This window comes from Eubalaena glacialis, chromosome 1, assembly GCF_028564815.1.
Source record: "Eubalaena glacialis isolate mEubGla1 chromosome 1, mEubGla1.1.hap2.+ XY, whole genome shotgun sequence".
NCBI lineage: Eukaryota > Metazoa > Chordata > Mammalia > Artiodactyla > Balaenidae > Eubalaena > Eubalaena glacialis.
The window spans coordinates 206,343,275-206,366,751 of record NC_083716.1 but is presented as its reverse complement, the minus strand read 5'-3'; the positions used below and the strand labels follow the sequence as shown (position 1 = coordinate 206,366,751).

Below are 23,477 nucleotides of genomic sequence, written 5' to 3'. Positions count from 1 at the left end.
TTCATTTATTAACACCCCCAGAAAACCAAACTAAACCACCAAGGGATAACAGGTTTCATTACGGGTTAACAATTTTGGTTGGTGTGACCTCGGAGGACAAAAAAGCCTCCAAGTGATTAAAATCTAGACCAACTAGTCAAAATATCTTATCACTTATTGATCCAGAAATTGATCAATGGAACAAGTTACCCTAGGGATAACAGTGCAATCCTATTCTAGAGTTCATATCGACAATAGAGTTTACGACCTTGATGTTGGATCAGGACATCCCAATGGTGTAACCGCTATTAAAGTTTCGTTTTTTCAACAATTAAAGTTCTACGTGATCTGAGTTCAGACCAGAGTAATCCAGGTTGGTTTCTATCTATTATATATTTCTCCCAGTATGAAAGGACAAGAGAAATAAGGTCTACTTTACAAAAGTGCCTTAAAATCAGTCAATGATATGATCTTAATTTATTTTATAAATGTACTACCCAAGAACAGGGTTTGTTAGGGTGGCAGAGCCTGGTAATTGCATAAAACTTAAACCTTTATAAACAGAGGTTCAACTCTTCTCCCTAACAAAATGTTTATAATTAACATCTTAATACTCATGGTCCCAATTCTTCTAGCTGTGGCATTTCTCACATTAATTGAATGAAAAGTATTAGGTTACACGCAACTTTGAAAAGGACCAAACATCTTTGGACCATATGGCCTATTACAAACTGTCGCCAATGCAATCAAACTATTCATTAAAGAACCACTACAACCAGCTGCATCTTCCATCTCCATATTTATTCTTGCACCAATCCTAGCTCTAACCTTAGCCTTAACCATAAATCCCGCTACCTATACCTTACCCTCTCATCGACATAAATCTAGGAGTATAATTCATATTAGCTATGTCAAGCCTAGCCATCTATTCCATTCTATGATCTGGATGAGCTTCTAATTCAAAATATGCTCTAATTGGAGCCCTATGAGCAGTGACACAATTTCATATGAAGTAACACTAGCAATTATCCTTTTATCAGTCCTTTTAATAAATGGATCCTTTACCCTCTCAACTCTCATCACAACACAAGAACATCTATGAATAATTTTTACATCATGACCTGTAGCCATAATATGATTTATTTCTACCCTAGCAGAAACTAATCGAACCTCTTTCGATCTAACAGAAGGAGAATTAGAACTTGTATCTGGCTTTAACGTAGAATATGCAGCAGGACCATTTGCTATATTTTTCCTAGCAGAATATGCCAACATCATCGTAATAAACATTTTCACAACAATCCTATTTCTAGGAGCATTCCACGATCCCCATACACCAGAACTATACACAACCAGTTTTATTATCAAAACACTACTATTAACAATCTCCTTATGCATTCAAGCATCCTACCCATGATTCTGATATGATCAACTCATGCATCTACTTTGAAAAATTATCTATCACTAAGACTAGCCCTGTGTATATGACACGTTTCACTACCTATCATAACGTCAAGCATCCCTTCACAAACATAAGAAATATGTCTGATAAAAAAGTTGCTTTGATAGAGTAAATAATAGAGGTTTAAATCCTCTTATTTCTAGAATTATAGGAATTGAACCTACCCCTTAAGAATTCAAAATTCTTCGTGCTACCACATTACACTATATTCTATAGTAAGGTCAGCTAAATAAGCTATTGGGCCCATACCCTGAAAATGAAAATCCCATTATCTTTATCATTATCTTAATAACCATTATTTCAGGGACCATAATGAAATAACTTGTTCACACTGATTACTTATTTGAATTGAGTTTGAAATATATTAGCTATCACCCCTATTCTAATAAAAAAACTTTAACCCATGAGCCATAGAAACATCTACTAAATATTTCTTAACATAGGCCACCGCATCAATATTACTTATAATAGCTGTCATCATTAACATACTGTATTCTGGTCAATGAACCATTACAAAAATCTTTAATCCAGCAGCATCAATAATCATTACAATAGCTCTAGTCATAAAATTAGGACTACCCCCATTCCACTTTTGAGTACCTGAAGTCACACAGGCATTTCACTAACAGCCGGCTTAATTCTATTAACATGACAAAAACATGCACCACTATCCGTATTATACCAAATTTCACCATCCATTAACCTAAACTTTCTACTAATCATATCCACACTAGCAGTCATAATTGGAGGATGAGGCGGACTAAATCAAACGCAACTACGAAATGTCATAGCTTACTCATCAATCGCTCACATAGGATGAATAACAGCTATCATATTATATAATCCAACTCTAACAATCCTAAACCTACTAATTTACATTATAATAACACTCACTTGACTTCCCTAGTGGCGCAGTGGTTAAGAATCCGCCTGCCAATGCAGGCGACATGGGTTCGAGCCCTGGTCCAGGAAGATCCCACATGCCTTGGAGCAACTAAGCGCATGTGCCACAACTACTGAACCTGTGCTCTACAGCCCGCGAGCCACAACTGCTGAGCCCTCCCGCCACAACTAATGAAGCCCGCGTGGCTAGAGCCCGTGCTCCACAACAAGAGAAGCCACTGCAATGAGAAGCCCGTGCACCTCAACAAAGAGTAGCCCCCGCTTGCTGCAACTAGAAAAAGCCCGTGTGCAGCAACGAAGACCCAATGCAGCCAAAAATAAATTAATTAATTAAAAAAAATAACACTCACTATATTCACATTACTCATTCACAGCTCAGCCACCACTACATTATCATTATCACACACATGAAACAAAATACCCATCATTACAACTCTTATCCTCACCATTCTATTATCAATAGGAGGCATCCCACCACTATCAGGATTGAGTAATTATTCAAGAAATAACAACAACAACAAAAAAGAACATTATTTTACCCACACTAATAGCTATCACAGCACTACTTAACCTATATTTCTCCATACAACTTACATATTCTACATCACTAACCATATTACCATCAGTCAATAACATAAAAATAAAATGACCATTTGAATATATAAAACAAACAACTTTTCTACCAATAATAACTGTAATATCTACATTACTTTTACCCCTTACACCAATCCTTTCAGTACTGGAATAGGAATTTAGGTTAATATAGATCAAGAACCTTCAAAGCCCTAAGCAGGTATAATTTACTTAATTCCTGTATAATAAGGATTGCAAGACTCTATGCTACATCAATTGAATGTAAATCAAACACTTTAGTTAAGCTAAATCCTCACGTGATTGGTGGGATTTCATTCCCACGCAATTTTAGTTAACAGCTAAATACCCTAGTCAGCTGGCTTCAATCTACTTCTCCCACCGTCAGGAAGAAGAAAAGACGGGAGAAGCCCCAGCAGAATTGAAGCTGCTTCTTTGAATTTGCAGTTCAGTATGTTTAATTCACCCAGGACTTGGCAAAAAGAGGACTCAACTTCTGTCTTTAGATATACAGTCTAATGCTTACTCAGCCATTTTACCTATGTTCATAAACCGCTGATGATTCTCAACCAATCATAAAGATAACGGCACCTTGTACTTATTATTTGGTGCTTGGGCTGGGATAGTGGGTACTTCCTTAAGCCTACTAATTTGTGCTGAATTAGATCAACCTGGAGCATTACTTGGGGATTATCAAATTTACAATGTAATTGTAACAGCCCACACATTCGTAATAATTTTCTTCATAGTTATACCTATTATAATTGGAGGCTTCAGAAACTGGTTAGTTCCACTGATAATTGGAGCACCCGATACAGCCTTCCCTCGAGCGAACAACAGAAGCTTCTGATTACTTCCACCCTCTTTCTTACTCTTACTCGCATCATCAGTGGTAGAAGTTGGTGCAGATACAGGCTGAACTGTATACTCACCTCTAGCCAGAAACTTAGCTCATGAGGAGTTTCAGTTGATCTTACCATTTTTTTCTTATATTTAGCAGGTGTTTTTTCAATTCTAGGTGCTATTAATTTTATTACCACAATTATTAACATAAAACCACCCACTATATCTCAATACCAAACACCATTATTTGTGTGATCTGTCCTAATTACAGCTGTATTACTATTATTACCATTACTAGCAGCTGAAATTACCATACTATTAACAGACCAAAATCTAAATACAACCTTTTTCAACCCTGCAGGAGGAGGAGTCCTGATTCTTTATCAACAACTGTTCTGATTTTTTGGTCACCCCGAATTTTATATTCTTATCTTACCTGGATTTGGAATAATCTCACATATTGTAACTTATTATTCAGGAAAAAAAAAGAGCCTTTGAGGCATAGTATATGGGTATATGGGCATAGCAAGAGCTATGACATCTATCGGCTTTTTACGGTTTATCATATGAGCCCATTATATGTTTACACGTAGATGTTGATACACGAGAATATTTTACATCAGCTAGTATAATTATCGCTATTCGTACAGGAATAAAAGTATTTAGCTGACTGGCAACTCTTCACGGGGGTAATATCAAATGATCCCCTGCTATATTATGAGCCTTAGGCTTTACTTTCCTTTTTATAGCAGGTAGTTCAGCAGGAATCATTTCAGCCAACTCATCCCTAGAAATCGTTCTTCACGATGTGTATTGTGTAGTTGCACATTTCCATTATGTACTATCAATAGGAGCAGTATTCGCCATTACAGGAGGCTTCATACATTGATTCCCACTATTCTCAGGCTACACACTTAACTCAGCATGAGCAAAAATTCATTTTGTAATTATATTTGGAAGCGTAAATATAACTTTCTTCCCACAACACTTCCTTGGTCTATCTGGAATACCATGATGATATTCCTACTACTCTGATGCATACACAACATGAAATAGTATTTCATTAATAGGCTCATTCATGTCACTAACAGCAGTGATACTAATAATTTTTATAATTTGTATAATTATTTTTATAATAATTTTTATAACCGAGAAGCATTTGCATCAAAACGAGAGGTCTCAATAGTAGAGCTAACCACTACAAACCTAGAATGATTACATGGATGTCCTCCACCATATCACACATTTGAAGAACCCACTTATGTTAAAGTAACTAAATAAGAAAGAAAGGAATCAAACCCTCTTTGACTGGTTTCAAGCCAATACCATTATGTCTTTCTCGACAAATGAGATATTAGTAAAATTTACATAACTTTGTCAAAGTTAAGTTATAGGTGAAAACCCTATATATCTCTATGGCATATCCTTTTCAACTTAGGCTTTCAAAATGCAACATCACCTATTATAGAAGAACTTCTACACTTCCATGATCACACATTAATAATCATATTTTTAATTAGCTCCTTAGTCCTATTTATTATTTCACTCATATTAACAACTAAGCTAAGACATACAAGCACAATAGACGCAGAAGAAGTGGAAACAATTTGAACGATCTTACCAGCCATCATCCTAATTTTAATTCCCTTGCCATCACTATGAATTCTTTAAATGGTAGACAAAATTAATAATCCCTCTCTGACTATAAAAACTATAGGACACCAATGATATTGAAGTTACGAATACACAGACTATGAAGACTTAAATTTCGACTCATATATGATTTGTACATCAGATCTAAAACCAGGAGAGCTGCAATTATTAGAAGTAGATAACCAAGTAGTTCTACCCATAGAGATAACAATCCGAATATTAATTTCTTCCGAAGATGTTTTACACTCATGAACTATTCCTTCATTAGACCTAAAAACAGATGCCATTCCAGGACGCTTAAATCAAAGAACCCTTATATCAACACCACCAGGCCTATATTATGGACAATGCTCAGAAATTTGTGGATCAAATCATAGCTTCATGCATGTCGTCCTTGAATTCATTCCACTGAAATACTTCAAGAAATGATCCGCATCAATATTATAAATTCATTAAGAAGCTAATTAGCTTTAACCTTTTAAGTTAAAGACTGGGTGTTAAATCTGCCCTTCATGATATGCCACAACTAGACACATCAACATGGTTTATTACTATTTTATCTAATTCTAGTTCTATTCATTATATTCCAACTAAAAATTTTTAAATATATTTATACTTCAAACCCAGAATTAAAATATACTAAAACACAAAAACAACTCACCCCTTGAGAAACAAAATGAACGAAAGTTTATTTGCCTCTTTCATTAACCCAACAATATTAGAACTTCCTGTTGTTGTATTAATCGTTATATTCCCAAGTATTTTATTCCCCACACCTAACCAACTAATCAACAACCGCATGATTTCTATTCAACAATGATTAGTCCAACTTACATTGAAATAAATAATAGCTATTCACAACCACAAAGGACAGACCTGAACGCTAATACTTACATCACTTATCCTATTTATTGGCTCAACGAATTTACTAGGACTCTTACCACATTCATTTACACCCACTATACAACTCTCAATAAATTTAGGTATAGCAGTCCCTCTGTGAGCAGGAACTGTAATTACCGGTTTCTGCCGTAAAACAAAAGCATCCTTAGCCCATTTTTTACCACAAGGACCACCAGTTCCTCTTTATTCAGCCAATAGCCTTAGCTGTATAATTAACAGCTAACATTACAGCAGGACATCTATTAATACATTTAATTAGGGGAACAACTCTAGCACTACTAAATATTAGTACCACCACAGCCCTCATTACATTTATTATCCTTGTTTTACTTACTATGCTCAAATTTGCCGTTGCCCTAACTCAAGCTTACGTATTCACCTTACTAGTAAGTCTTTACTTACATGACAACACATAATGACCCACCAAACCCATATCCCATAGTAAATCCCAGTCCCTGACCCCTTACAGGAGCTCTCTCAGCCCTTCTAATAACATCAGACCTAGTAATTTGATTTCACTTTAATTCAATAATATTATTATCATTAGACCTATTAACTAATACCTTAACAGTATACCAATGATGACAAGATATTGTCCGAGAAAGCACTTTCCAAGGCCGCCATACACCAGTTGTTCAAAAATGACTTCAGTATGGAATAATCCTATTTATTATTTCAGAAGTCCTCTTTTTTACTGGCTTTTTCTGAGCCTTCTATCACTCAAGTCTTGCTCCTACACCTGAATTAGGTGGATGTTGACCACCAACAGGTATCCGTCCTCTAAATCCACTAGAAGTGCCACACCGTAATGCCTCAATCTGATTAGCTTCTGGAGTATCCATCATCTGAGCCTACCACAGCCTTATAGAAGGAAACCGTAAGCATATACTCCAAGCTCTTTTTATTACAATTACCTTAGGTGTATACTTTACACTTCTACAGGCCTCAGAGTACTACAAAACACTTTTTACAAGCTCAGACAGGGTATATGGCTCAACTTTCTTCATAGCTACAGGATTCCACAGTCTGCCTATAATTATTGGCTCTACTTTCCTAGTCATCTGCTTCTTAGGCCAGTTAAAATTCCACTTCAATTACAATCATCACTTCAGCTTTGAAGCCACTGCCTGATATTGACATTTTGTAGATGTAGTATGACTGTTCCTTTATGTGTCTATTTATTGATGAGGATCTTATCCTTTTAGTATTAAATACTACATTGACTTCTTATCAATTTGGTATAATCTGAAAAAGAATAATAAATCTTATAAATGATACTAATTACAAGTATAGCACTAGCCTCACTACTTGTATTTACTGCATTCTGACTCCCTCAATTAAATATTTATACAGAAAAAACAAGTCCCTATGAGTGGGAGATTTGATCCCATAGGATCAGCATGCTTACCCTTTTCCATAAGTTTTTTCTTAGTAGCTATTACATTTCTTCTCTTTGACTTAGAGATTGACCTCCTTTTTACCTTTATCCTGAGCATCCCAAGCAAATAATCTAAAAACAATACTTGTTATAGCACTATTCCTAATCCTACTACTAGCAACAAGCCTGGCTTATAAATGAACCCAAAAAGGACTAGAATGGACTGAATATGATAATTAGTTTAAGCTAAAATAAATAATTTCAACTCATTAGATTGTGATCAAGTTCATAATTATCAAGTGCCTTTAGTATATATAAATATCATTATAGCATTTACAGTATCTCTTACGGGATTATTAATATATCGATCTCATGTAATATCCTCACTCCTCACTACTATTCCTAGAAGGAATAATATTATCACTATTTATTATAGTAACACTAATAATTTTAAATACACACTTGACCCTAGCTAGCATATATTATACCTACTATATAGCAGGCACCATGCTATAAATCATTAACAATGATATACTATAGATGGGTACCATATTGATAAGCTTTTTATGTGCATCATTTTATTTAATCCTTATAACAAAGTAGGCATTGTTATTTTATACATTTTGCAGATGAGGAAACTGAGGCTCAGTAAGATTAGATAAGGGAGTTGGAATTTGGACCTAGAATGCATATGATCAACCACCTTCTCCTGCCCACCTGATCTTGAGTAACTAAAAATGTATTAGTGAATGTAGCTGACAGAAAGTGGGGAATTACAATACATCTATAATACTAGATGAGTGCACAGGGTACCTTAGAAGCATCCTGTGAAGAATGTACCTAACAGGGACCTGGGGCAGGAGAGGGAGGGTAGATATGGGTAGTGAAAGGCCTTTTTAACCAAAAAGTGTGATACAGTGAGATATTCGATTGGCCAAAAAGTTCATTCAGACTTTTCCATAACATCTTATGGAAAAACCCGAACGAACTTTTTGGCCAACTCAATAATATATGTAAAATATTTACCAGTGCTTTGCCAACTTATATTGTGTTGGTTGAATTGAACTGAACTCTAGTAGCATGACATTCCCAGGACCATTCAAGCAATTCATATTGTGATAGGACCAATGAGCTAGAGAAATGAAGATTTTATGTCTATTCCAACTCAAACTATTTTGACAAAGACAAATTTATCAAAAATATGCAGCCCTAAGGGTCTCCAAGGGACTCACTTAGAGACTCCTAAGTAAAGTACAAGCCATCCTCTAAATGACAGAGTACTAAGGTCTTTAATCATAGTTGTTCATCTTCTTTATCATAATGTAAGCATCTTGAGAGCTAAGAGTTTGTGTGTCTTGTATTCCCAGTATCTAGAACAATGTCTGGAACCTAGATAATTGACAAAACTTTTTGAATGAGTACCTACTATGTGCCAGGTACTGTGGATACAAAAATGTAAAGAATGTAGCTGTTGACTTCGAAGACCTTATAGCCAGGTGGAGGAAAAGACTTACTTGGAGTAAACCATTATATTACAGTAACATAATTGGTATAAAGGAGATAAGTTTACAAAGTACAGTACGCATCAGCAAAGAGCACTGACAGATTAAGATGATCTGTCAGCTGGCTTAAGATTGGTCTTGACTCCATTATTAACTATGGCACCTTAGGTGATTTGTCACATTACCAACACAGCAATATCCTTTACAACTGATCATGTGACCTTTGCCTTTACTAGATTGGGGCAAGGTATTTGTCCCACTCATCGTTCTATCTTCTGACACCTAACACAGTGGTACAAAGTAGTCAACTGATAGGTGTTGTATTTTGTTTATGTTTAAACCATGTGGTTTTTTGGCTTATTCCGTTACCACTAATAGTTTCTGTCTACCAAGTGCTCTATGACTTTCCCCTAAAGGTGTTGGTAGTGTTAGGCAAATGCTCACAAGTATACTCTAAATATATTTTCCTACTCCCAGGGATACTACACTCCTCACTCCCTATAAGATCACCTGCAGCCAAGGCCAAAAGCCACCTGTGGACGTGGGGAACTGCATGTTATAACCCCTCAAGGATCTAGACTGAGGGCAGTCAGGACCTATATAGGGGGAGGGTTATTGAACTCAGCTAAAACCCTGCAAATGATAGGTATATTTCTTTGTTAGAAACACACACAGATATGTACACACACACACACAATTTATGTAATTGATATACAAAATTTCACCACTTTAAAATATATGCAGAAGAAAACAAAAGATAAATGGGGGATAAAGGAAAAAGATTTATCATGGCATTAGGGAGAGGCATGGCAACTAACGAAAGGACAGCCTTCATATATACCAACATGGTATCAGTACAAGCAGAAAGTTAATCTTCTATCTCAAACCCCCATTCCCACCCCTGGGAAAAAGGTGGTGCACTCTGATTTCCCCATGTGGTAGGACTGAACAGGCAGCCAATCTTCTATCTCTACCCAGGAGAACAAGGTAATGCTCCAATTTTCCTGCTAGGATAGTGTTGTGGGGCTAAGCTGTGAGCTGATCTTTCATCCCCGGCCTGGTGAAAGAGGCAATGCTGTGATTCTCCCATCAGGGTCCAGTAGCCAGCTATGCCCCTATCTGCACTTAGTAGCAATAAGATTTAATGAGGCTGTGCAGTGTGGTCCTAATCAGCATTAGACTTCATCCTCTTCACTGTCAGGAGGATCCAGTGGGGAACTGAGCCTCCACCCCACCTGGCATCAATGAGGAAAAACTAGGTGGTTGAGAGGCAGGCTACATGGCACTTTGCTTCTCCCTTTTTACTCCGTGTTGTCAAGGGGCCTAGTGGAGAAATGACCTTACACCCACACTTGGAAGCAAGAGATGATGCAATTAGCTGCCCCACTTTCACTGGAAAGATGCCAACTGGGCAGGGGGGAGGTGTTCAATGTCCATCCCACCTGTTTGCAACAAGTTAGTGTGAGTCACTGCCCTATTTTTGCTGGGGTGGTGTCAGGGGAGCCTAGTGGGAAGCCGAACATGCACACCCACCTGGCTGGCCCCATGCTACATCTCAACAGAGTGACTGCCTGCTAAAAAAAATACTTCAAAAGATCCAGAGTCTTATAAGATCCAAAGTGTCCAGGATAAGATTGAAAATCACTTGTAGTGGGCTTCCCTGGTGGCATAGTGGGTAAGAATCCGCCTGCCAATGCAGGGGACACGGGTTTGAGCCCTTGTCCGGGAAGATCCCACATGCCATGGAGCAACTAAGCCTATGCCCCACAGCTACTGAGCCTGCACTCTAGAGCCCGCAATCCACAACTACTGAAGCCCACGCACCTAGAGCCCTTGCTCCACAACAAGAGAAGCCACCGCAATGAGAAGCCCGCACACCGCAACGAAGAGTAGTCCCCACTCACCACAACTAGAGAAAGCCCATGCACAGCAATGAGGACCCAACGCAGCCAAAATAAATAAATAAATTTATATATTAAAAAAACAAAAGAAAATCACTTGTCATACCAAGAACTAGGAAAACCACAACATCAATGAGAAAAGATAATGAACAGATGCCAACACCAAGATGAGTCAGATGTTGAAATGATCTAAAAGAAATTTAAACAACCACCATAAAAATGCTTCATCATCAGTCATAAATTCTCTTGAAACAAATGAAAAAACAAAAAATTATCAGCAGAGAAATACAAGTTATAAAAAAGACCAAATAGAAATTATATAATTGAAAAAGACAATAACCAAAATTAAAATCGCATTGATTGGGCTCAGTAGTGGAGTGGAAATGACAGAGGACAGAAGTAGTGAACTTGAAAAAATATCAGTAGAATTTACCCAATCTGAACAACAGAATGAAGACAGACTGAAAAAAAATAAACAATTTCTGGGATCTGTGGAACAATAACAGAATAGTTAATATTCATATTATTAGAATCCCAGAAGAAGTGGAGAGGGGAGGGAGGAGGCGGAGAAAGAGAAGGAGAAGGAGAAATTATTCAAAGAAATAATGGCTGAAAACATCCCAACATTGTTGGAAAACATAAACCTATAGATTAAAGAAGCTGAGCCAAGCCCAAAGAGGATAAACCCAAAGAAATGCAAGGCATACCATCATTACACTTCTAAAAATTAAAGAAAAAATTTCTTGAAAGCAGCCAGAGAGAAACAATGAAACCTGTAGGGAATAGAAACCTACCAGGGAATACCTATTTGAATGACAGTGATTTTCTCATTTAAAATAATGGAAGCCAGAGGATGTGGCACAATATTTTTCATGTATGAAAAGAAAAGAACTGGCAACTGTAAATTATATACCCAGCAAAAATTCAGAAGTAAAGGGGAAATAAAGACATTCTCAGACAAAGGAAAACTAAGAGAATTTGTTCGTAGCACACATACCCTTAATGAATGCCTAGAGGAAATTCTCTAAAAAGAAAGAAAATGATAACAGGAAAAGGATTGGAACTACAGAAAGAAAGAAACATCAGAATGGGCAAATATTGGAGACTATCCTAATTCTCATGAGTTTTTAAATAATATGTGATGATTGAAGCAAAGGTTATAACACCGTCTGCTGTAATGTGAAATGTAAGTAGGGGAAATACTTAAGACAATTATTTTTTAAAAGTAGGGAGGATTAAAGTGCCTAAATGGAAGTAAGATGTCTATACTTCACTCAAAGGGGTAAAATATCAATAGCAGTAAGTTGTAATAAGTTAAGTGAATATATTATAATACCTAGCACAACCACTAAGAAAACTGTATAAAACAATATACTGGGACTTCCCTGGTGGTGCAGTGGTTAAGAATCCACCTGACATAATACTATACATAGAGAATCCTAAAGGTGCTACCAGAAAACTACTAGAGCTAATCAATGAATTTCGTAAAGTAGCAGGATACAAAATTAATGCACAGAAATCTCTTGCATTCCTGTACACTAATGATGAAAAATCTGAAAGTGAAATTAAGAAAACACTCCCATTTACCATTGCAACAAAAAAGAATAAAATAGGAATAAACCTACTTAAGTAGACAAAAGAGCTGTATTCAGAAAATTATAAGACACTGATGAAAGATATTAAAAATGATACAAATAGATGGAGAGATATACCATGTTCTTGGATTGGAAGAATCAACATTGTGAAAATGACTATACTACCCAAAGCAATCTACAGATTCAATGCAATCCCTATGAAACTACCACTGGCATTTTTCACAGAACTAGAACAAAAAAATTTCACAATTTGTATGGAAACACAAAAGACCCCGAATAGCCAAAGCAATCTTGAGAAAGAAAAATGGAGCTGGAGGAATCAGGCTCCCTGACTTCAGACTATATTACAAAGCTACAGTAATCAAGACAGTATGGTACTGGCACAAAAACAGAAATATAGATCAATGCAACACGATAGAAAGCCCAGGGATAAACCCACGTACATAATGGTCACCTTATCTTTGATAAAGGAGGCAAGAATATACAGTGGAGAAAAGACAGCCTCTTCAATAAGTGGTGCTGGGAAAACTGGACAGGTACATGTAAAAGTATGAAATTAGAACACTCCCTAACACCATACACAAAAATAAACTCAAAATGGATTAAAGACCTAAATGTAAGGCCAGACACTATCAAACTCTTAGAGGAAAACATAGGCAGAACACTCTGTGACATAAATCACAGCAAGATCCTTTTTGACCCACCTCCTAGAGAAATGGAAATAAAAACAAAAATAAACAAATGGGACCTAATGAAACTTAAAAGCTTTTGCACAGCAAAGGAAACCATAAACATAAGCATATTTACTTTTGATAGATACTACCAGATTATCTTTTAAACCAGATTTACTTATTTGCATTTGCACCCAAAATGTAGGAAAATATCCATTATCTCACAGCCTGGTCATTTTTGTTTTTGTTAATTTGATGCACAAAAATCATATTCTATTGATTTGCATTTTCCTGAGAATTAATGAGTGAACAGTTTTCATGTGTTTATTATCCATTTGTATTTCTGTTATTTGACTGTTTATAATCTCTGCTCATATTTACAAATTGGGTTGTGTGTTTATGTGTGAAAATGCTTTATGTATTTTGAATAAAAACGCTTTATCTATACTGTTTGTCATCTACATTTTTTTTACTTCTTCAGAGTCCTTATAGAAATTTGAACTGTTTATGTGGTCAAATCTGGCCACTTTTCCTTTGTGGCTGTTAGTTTATATCTTGTTTAGATTATCCTTCCCCTCTCCAAGATTATGTCAGCATTCTCCTAGCTGTTTTTCTATGTATACTTTTTTATATTTAAATATTTAATCCATCTATACTTAATATTTTTGGTATGAGGTAAAGATCTATTGATAATTTTGCTGAAGTGGATAGATGATTGCCTCAATGCTATTTATTAATTGTTCACATAGTTAACATGTTTTTGTCTGTCAGTATCCCTTCTTGAGGATAATATCCTCAATCCTTGGTGTAGTTGGCAAACTTGACCCTCTGCCTCTGTGGCAACAAGGATGACCATGTAGTTTGATATAAAAATATTAAGAGGGACTTTCCTGGTTGTCCAGTGGTTAAGACTCACGCTTCCGCTGCAGGGGGCACAGGTTCGATCCCTGGTCGGGGAACTAAGATCCCACATGCTGCAGGGTGAAGCCAAAAAAATAATAAAAATTTAATTTAATTTAATTTTAAAAAATAAAAATATTAAGAGAAGTCTCTATATAATGTTGATTTCATAAGGAATATGTTAAAAATAAAATTAAAAAATGGAATGAGTATGAAAGAAAATAAGTGTGAAAAGTCAATACTTTTCTTAATAATAGAATTTACTGTATGAAATCAACATTATATGGAATTTCCACTTAAAGGACAAATTAAGCACAGTTTTGGCATTAATATCTCACCTCTTTTAAAGAAGACATACAGATAGCCAGTAGGCACATGAAAAGGTGCTCAACATCACTAATTATTAGAGAAATGCAAATCAAAACTGCAGTGAGGTACCATCCTACACCGGTCAGAATGGCCATCATTAAAAAGTCTACAAATAACAAATGCTGGAGAGGGTGTGGAGTAAAGGGAACCCTCCTACACTGTTGGTGGGAATGTAAGTTGGTGCAGACACTATGGAAAACAGTATGGAGTTTCCTCAGAAAACTAAAAATAGAATTACCATATGATCCAGCAATCCCACTCCTGGGCATATACCCAGACAAAACTATAATTCAGAAAGATACATGCACCCTTACGTTTTGTTTTTTGAGCACTTTCATACTTTTTAGTTCTATAAGATGTTCCAGGCTTATACTGTATTCTTCTTACCCCAGTCCTAAAATCAATAATTTCTACATGGAGTCCTGGTTATTTTACTGGAGAATGATATTTATAAATCAAGCTCTGTGCACTGGGTGTACTTGTTGCTACTGTGTTAAATTTCTTCATATTTGTGATTTTTCCAATTTCCTTCTATTATTGATATCTAGCTTCATTCCACTGTGGAAGAATAGACAGTATGTGTGGAAGTTGTTGATCAGTTAAGAATTATATTTATCTGTGAGTAACAAAATTTAGAAACACTGCCTTAAATAATGGTGCATTGGTTTCATGATGTCATCATGGACTCATGTGTCTTTTCTTTCTGGAATCTATCCTCAGCATATGCATGTCAGTGTACAGTAACACAAAGTGGACTCTGTACTTCCAGGAATCACAATCTATTCCAGGCAGGAAGAAGGAAAGGAATAAAGGTCAATTAAGTACCTGTCAGCTCAGTCTGCCTCTGTTTTAAGATATTCTCTCAGAAGCTTCTCCTGACAACTTCCAATTATATGTAGTTGGCCAGAACCTTGTCACATGGCCACTCCTGTCTTTTAAAGGAGGCTGGAAGATGCAGCTTTTTGAGCAAGGGTTTTTGCCCCTAAAAAAATTGAGGTTCTTGAGATAATATGTATTTTGGGAAAGTAACTCTCATTCTCTGTCACAGGGAGCAAGAGACTAGTTAAGAGACTATTGTTGGGAAGAGATGATGGTCGCTTGTGCTACAGTGGTAGTAGGTGGTGGTCGGATATGATTGGATACTTGATATATTTTGAAGCCAGTAGCCACAGAACTTAATGCTGGGTTATATATGAAAAGAAGAAGGGGGAAAGATAGGGTGACACAGGTTTCTGGTCTAATAATTCAGTAGATGGTAGCACCGTTAACTGAGATGAGGAAAAACAGAGTAAAGCCAAGGTTTTGTGGATTTTTTGAGGGGGGAGGGGAGCAGGGTGGTAATCTAGAATCCTATTATGTATACATTAAATTTGACAAGCCTATTATATAGCTAAGTGAAAATCAATAATACCCTTTTAGATATTTCTGAGGATACTATTTAGAATCTTTTCCAAGGGTCATCCTCCCCCTACATTCCTCAGAAATAGCTCTATTTACTCTGGGGTTAGTTCTGTTTATTCTTATTGATCCTTCATTTACATGTACTGATTTTCCTCATATCTGATGAGCTTTGTTGGCTCACTTTATATTTGTGAATGAAGGAATATGTTGGTTGTATAGGTATTCTCTGTGTGACAGGCCAGCTTCCCTGGAGGGTATATGGGGATGGAAGAGGGCAGGCAGGATGGCTGGAGACCCTACAACATTTCCAAAGAACCAGTGTATTTCTCTCCTGAATAGAACTTTCTTTCCTTCCTTTTTATCCCCCTTCAGTTATCTGATGTGAAAATGTGAGTGGCTGTAAGCTCTGCTCTGCTGCTCTGCCAAGGCTCAAAACTCATACAGTGTCCCCACCTAGGCAGATTGCACATTTTCTCAGAGAGCAGTTTTGGTCTTGCTTGTTTTGTTGTTGTTTGTTTTGGTGTTTGGTGAGTGACTGGGGAAAGACAATGCTGCCAGCAATGTATGCTCTGTTTGCACTGAGAAAGAGAACAGTGATGAAGAAGGGTCCAAGTGATCCAGCTGTTCCAAATGCAGCTTTTTAATTAATACTATGACAATTGCACCATCATCTGATTCTCTTTGTATATGTTGACCTTGAATTTATTGCTTCTCAGGCCTACCTGATTTCTGTTATTTAAAGCTCTGGTTTTCTTTCTTTCTTTTTTTTTTAAAATTAATTTATTTATTTTTGGCTGCGTTGGGTCTTTGTTGCTGCGCGCTGGCTTTCTCTAGTTGTGGTGAGTGGGGGCTATGCTTTGTTGCGGTGCCAGGCTTCTCATTGCAGTGGCTTCTCTTGTTGCAGAGCACGGACTCTAGACGCGCAGGCTTCAGTAGTTGTGGCACGCAGGCTCACGCGGGCTCTAGAGCACAGGTTCAGTAGCTGTGGCACCCGGGCTTAGTTGCTCCGCAGCATGTGGGATGTTCCCGGACCAGGACTCGAACCCGTGTCCCCTGCATTGGCAGGTGGATTCTTAACCACTGTGCCACCAGGGAAGTCCCAAAGCTCTGGTTTTCTTGATGGGAGTTTTCCATTAAGTCATTCCATCTGCTTTCCTATTTTCCAAACTTTCTCAACTTTCTGGATCTTGGTGTGTTACCTTACTGATTTCCAGTATTTCAATGGGATTTGTTAACCAAAATTTCAGAAATGGAGACCTGATTGAAATAAAACGTGTTTATTTGAGGTTTGTTAGGACTGCAGCCTGGGAGACACATATTCAAGCACTTGAATTGTGTTCCACTGGACTACAAAATGGGGGAGACTTATAAAGGCAAAAACTGCAAGGTTACATTTAGTTACATGAGTTGTTTATCAAGAATTATGATGGGAGCAGCCAAGAAGTAAGGGTGCTTGTTAAGTAAGGATTGGTTGGGGTCTGAAATGGTTGCATAATTACAAGGGGAGACCTTAAGACCATAAGTTTGCAGCTGGCAGGTATTGTTCTGAATACTGCTGGTGGTGTCCTTGGGTCTGGTACAGTTCAGAGAAAGTGCAGAGACCACTGAATGAGACCAGATCTTACCTGAGACAAGATCCTCAATGGCCACCTGACTCTGTTTTTGTATGCCTGAACCATGATTACTCCATTATAATTTCAATTTGTCATCAGATTTTTCTTTTGGAAATATTATTTTCTGTTAATTTACTGGAACTTTGGGAGGTAGGAGAAAGTAGACGCACATGTTCAGTCTACCATCTTGAAGCTCCTGTATTGGCTTCTTTTTTTTGTCCTTTTCTAGCATCCTGATCATTTCCCTCTCATATAACTATCCTGGATTTTTTAACTAACAAAAGTATTGTATGTTCATCTAATCAATAACACAGAGTTAAACAGAGTAAAAGTTAGTTAATTGTGTCCTCTTTCCTCTCCTCCAGAGTTACTCCCTTGAGAAAACAATGTTAACATTTTGTATCTTTTCATATATTTTTCCATGCTTATATTAGGGGGGAGTTTTTATTTATTTGTTTTGTGTGTTTTACAAAAATGAGATCATTTTTTTTTTTTTATAAATTTATTTATTTATTTTTGGCTGTGTTGGGTCTTCGTTTCTGTGTGAGGGCCTTCTCTAGTTGCGGCGAGCGGGGGCCACTCTTCATCGCGGTGCGTGGGCCTCTCACTATCACGGCCTCTCTTGTTGCGGAGCACAGGCTCTGCAACAAGATTCTCAACCAGTGGTTGATTCTCAACCACTGCGCCACCAGGGAAGCCCGAGATCATATATTTTCTACTACTTTTTCTTCCACTTCCTTGTCATACATATTTCATTTATTTTTAATTTTAATTTTCTACTAAATTCATTTAAGGCAATAAACTTTCAAATGTTAGAATTTAAACTGTTTTTAAGGGAGATTTTGGAAAATTCAGGCAAAGAAAAACAAAATGAGCAAAGGAACAGGTGTGGAAAAGTACGAGATATATTTCTAGAATTCAGAGTTAGACACATTTTCCTGGAGAGAAACTATAGTGGGGAATACTGAGATACTTGCAGAAATTATTTAGAGTCAGTGTGTGAGGGCAATGAATAACAAAACGTGGGAAGCTGCTGAAGATTTAAGAATAAAGTCATGTTATTAACTGCTTAATATTAATGAACACTTAAACCAAAAGTATTTCTTATGAAAGCGTCATTCATTGAATTATTTTAACCAACTTGATATATAATGAACCCCCTACAAACTAAAGGAGACAATGTATAGGAAAGTGGTTTATAGTACTAAGTGTTCTGCAAAGAGATGGTATCAAGTTTTCTCTAAACATTATGATGTTTTCAAAGCACCATTGTCTTTCACTGCAGTCTTGATTGTGTGGTAGTAGGAGCATCAGATGAAAATTTAGGATGCCTAGGATTTAGGCTACTAATCATCTGGTAATTTAGGGCAATAATTTCAACTGCAGATTTTTGTGTAAAACAAAGAGTAGGACTTTATTATCTCTAAAGTGTCATCCATCTCTAAAAAGTCAGTGGTTCTGTGATTCTATAATTGTTCCTATACACCTTGATTTAGTACAAAGTGTTTCCTTAGGCAGTAAGTACCCATTTAACAATTACAGCTTGAGAGTCATTGAAAATGCTATCTCAGTGTAATATCAAATGCTATTTATTATCTAAAGCATTTCACAACCTTTTAAAATTAGATTACATTTGTTCTAACAGTTCTATTTTCTTTTCCACTTTTGTTTCTGCTTAAAGTTGCTGAGCATTATTTTGATTTTACACATTCAATAGGGTGAATATTATGGTGTCAGGGAAGCTAAGATTATATATATTTCTGATATAAATTTCTTTTGATTATAGGCAAATTATGGTAGTCATGAGAAAAATACTTAGTTTTTAAAATGTTTAATATCTTTAATAACTATTGAATGAATAAAATGATTTTGGGAAATATCCTTTCATTACAAGCAGTCTAAAATTAAAACTTCTCTTTTTATAAGGTGGCATTTTCACCAAAAGAATACATTTCACCATCTTTCAAACCAGAATATATAGAATTCAAACCAAAATATCAGGTGAGTACTGAGTTTTCTTATCGCAGTATCAATTATACTTAAATACTAGGTTTCTCTAATACTTTATGTAATTCAGTGGTTCCAAAACCAGACTACCCAGTAGGAACACTCACCTATCTTTACAAAAATACATATTCCCAGGTCCCACCTCTGACCTAATGAATCTCAGTTTGGAAATGGAGCCTGGGAATCTGTATTTCTCAAAATACAAAACAAAACAAAAAAACAGGGATTCTTATGCTGTCACCTGGGTATCAATTAGCATTTGAAAACCATATGAACTAAAACAAATACTAGGCTGATTATTTCACGTTTTGCTTTTTTTAATTGGATAATAGAGAAGTTGTATGAACAAAGAGTTTGAATAAGAGACTTGGTTTTCTAGGCTATTTCAGTAATAGAATAGCCTGATCCCAGAGCTTACAAAACTGCCTATGGCTATTACACTGACATTTCACTGTAACTGAGAATTTTTTGTACTGTTCTCTACCATTTCTGAGGCATATATAATATTTATCAAAAAGCAGGTTTCTACTGTAACATGCTAAGGACTAGGTGGAACTCATCATCATTGTTAAAACTCTCAGATTTAAAGGCAGATGATCTGTGTTCCCAAGTCACTCTTTAGAGAATATTTATGATACTTTTAATGGAATATCTACTACTTGCTTTGCATTTAAAAAAAAATTACCCACATTGCTACTAAAATATTTATATGGATAGGACTTAGATCTTGATGTTAGCCTTTGTCTAAGCAAATGGAGCTAACACTGGAAATCGAGTTCTTAAACAAACAAACTATTGATGAGTGCCTTTTAAGTGTTTAAAAATATTCCAGGTAGCAAAAAGCTCTTGAACACAACATAGTATCAGAATTAGGAATTTGAAAAATTTGCATTAAAATTCTCATTATTATTCCAATCTCAAATATTTTAAAATAATTAAAGTTGGTTTTCTCTTTGTAGAAGGTAGGAAGATGAATAGATAAATTGGCAGATTGCTCAAAGAGAATTAACTAAAAATTTTATTATAAATTTAAAACAAATGCTTCAGAATTTCTTACCTTTTTTTTTTTTTAATATTACAGTTCCAGAAATTCAACATCAAGAACGGTTTTGATCCTTTTCTAAGGAATATGAACAACAAAATGTCAGTCAGAAAAAGGAAAGACCAAGATATGTTCAAATGTAGAAATATTTTAAGTGCCGAGGTTATAGAGCATGAAGACCAAGATCCTCCTTACCCAACACATTCAAAAACTGCAAACCCTGCTAATAAAACCTGGCCCCATAATCTTGATATCATCGCAATAAAGGGTTTAGACACTAAGAATAAGTTAGCCAGTGATCCTGGTATCACCGCACTAAAGACTTCAGACCCTAAGAATAAGTTAGTCCATGATCCGGGTATCATCACAATAAAGACTTTAGACACTAAGAATAATTTAGCCCATCATCCTAGTATCGCCACAATAAAGACTTTAGACACTAAGAATAAGTTACAGGAAAGGCTACCAAATGTATCTTTACCAAACTTTGAGGGAGAATCATCAATAACTGGAAAAGTAAATGTAAATAAATGTTGCCTCTCAAATTCATTAAGTCTTACTTCCCACATAGAAAATTTAAAACAATCAATGGTGCTCAAGTTAATTTTAAGTAGAAATCTGCAAGACCTTTCAGATAGATTATTTTCTACACCTGAAGTTTTTGTGGACACTGAAGCAAGAAAGAAAAGTCATAGTTCTCCACTTCTGGCTCTTCATGATGAACGACCAAGTAGTTTAGAAAGCAAAGTATTTGAAAAAACTCACGATTTAAATAGCTGGCTTTCAGAAGGAGACATTTTAAATTCAAAGTCTCTTTTAAATCAAATAATTAAAGATATTCCCGCAGATTCACTTTCAGAAGGTGGACCAGGAAATTCTCCAGAGGTAGAAAAGGAACCTGTCTCTGAAAAACACTTAGAGGCTGGTGAGATAGATTTTCCAATTAAAAAAAAGAGTAACTTCAAAAAGAAACATTTAAAAAGTGAAGTATCTAGCTCCAAACCAGATTTGAAGAGCCTTGTATATGATTATGTTATAAAGCAAATATTCACTGCACCAATCTTCTCAGAGTTGGGGAGAGGAGTGAAAGAATCGAGTGAGACACAGATAAACTCGCAGAGTCAATTACCCACAGCTTGGGAGAGTTCGCCTTCCAATGTTCTAGTTCACTATGAAGAAAACAATAATGAAATAGAATTTCCGCCGGCCAAATCCGTTATAAGCCAGATAATACAAGCATTTCCTGTAGATACTCTTTTAGAATCGGGGATAATCAAAGTGATAGAATTAGATAAAGAATACCAGAAGAGTTTTTTGCTGTATACAGAGACAGCTTTTGCTGAAGAAAAGCCAAAGGATTCCACAGAGTATTATTCAGAAATCAGAAGCAAAACAGAACCTCTTTCAGAGCAGAATACACCCATCATTCACAAAGAAACCACTTCTTTTAATGGAGTTGAATTCATAGACAAAGGCCAAAATAGATCCCCACAAGATTCAAAATATCAGTCGACACCAGATAAAAAAACAGATTTGCCAAGTAATGGTCAGAGGCTTGATAGAGAAGAAAATGATCTAAGTTCTACTTTAGAAAATTTAAGTAACGCACTAATGGGTAAACTTAATAACTCTGAGGTAATAATGTTAAAACCCTTTTTGAAAAACATATTTAATGTTTTTTTCAAATATAGTCAGTCTAAAAGCAGACAACCAGAAAAAGAATTAGAAAGACTAATTGAACATCCTTTTCCAAGTCAGACAGAAGACCTTGAAGAAATCGAAGAGAATTTTGATAAAGTAGACAAATTGGACAGAAAACCTATTTTGAATCCAAAGCTGCGTGTATTTCTAGAAGAACTCTCAGAGTCAGAAATAAAAAACTTAAAATCTGAATTAAGTAAACATATCCAGCATTACCTTGTAGAAAGGCTTTCAGAATCAGGACATATCACCAAAGAGGACTTACCAAAAATCTATCAAAATCTGTATTTGATGAATGAGAAAGTAGAACCAAAAGGGCAAAATATTTTTCTGGAGAAATATTCAGAAACTGTAAAAGAAATTATGTCTTTTGTAAATAATTTTAATCATCATTTCATAGATAAACATTTGGAAATAAAGCTAAGATCTTTTTTAAATGAAATTCTCCAAAACTATTTCCTAAAAAACCTTTCAGACAACAGTTTATTTAAAGACGCAGAATCTGAGCCTATACACTCAAATGTATCTTCTCTGAGAGCCAAAAGTGCCTCAATATCTTTTCATGAGTTAGGACAAGATATTTCAAGAGGGAGTTTTGGTAGTAGGCTTGAAATAAACATGAAATATCCCTTAAGTAAATCTCTACAAAACTATCTTATAGCTTTATCAGAAAATGAACTCTTAGATCTAAAAGCTGATTTAAGCAAACACCTCCAGAGCCTTTTTATAGAAAAACTGTCAAAATCAGGACTAATCACAGAAAGGCAATTAGAGGGGATAAGCCAGCCTATAAATTTGGTTAATTCTACTTCCACACCATTAAAATGTATAAAGCCAGATTTGTCTTTAAGAGATGAAAATCAGTTTGTGGAGGACCATTCAGAAAAGCAAAATAAATATTCAAAAATTGCTCAGAAAACCACTTTACAAAAGGTTTCTGAAGATAGACTTGTAGAAACAGAGTTGACCAAAAAGGAAGAAAAGGAACATTTTTCCTTAGAGAATATTAAAGAAAGTCCATCAATAATTCAGGAACAGAAAAGATACTATCCTAAGGAAGCAA

At 35.9% G+C, this 23,477-nt stretch overlaps 2 pseudogenes; both read left to right on the top strand.

Annotated features, from left to right (window-relative positions):
* Positions 1-5,193: 5,193 nt before the first annotated feature.
* Positions 5,194-5,860, top strand: LOC133088479 (cytochrome c oxidase subunit 2-like; annotated as a pseudogene).
* Positions 5,861-6,107: 247 nt separating this feature from the next.
* LOC133088470 (ATP synthase subunit a-like) lies at positions 6,108-6,750 on the top strand (annotated as a pseudogene).
* Positions 6,751-23,477: the final 16,727 nt, after the last annotated feature.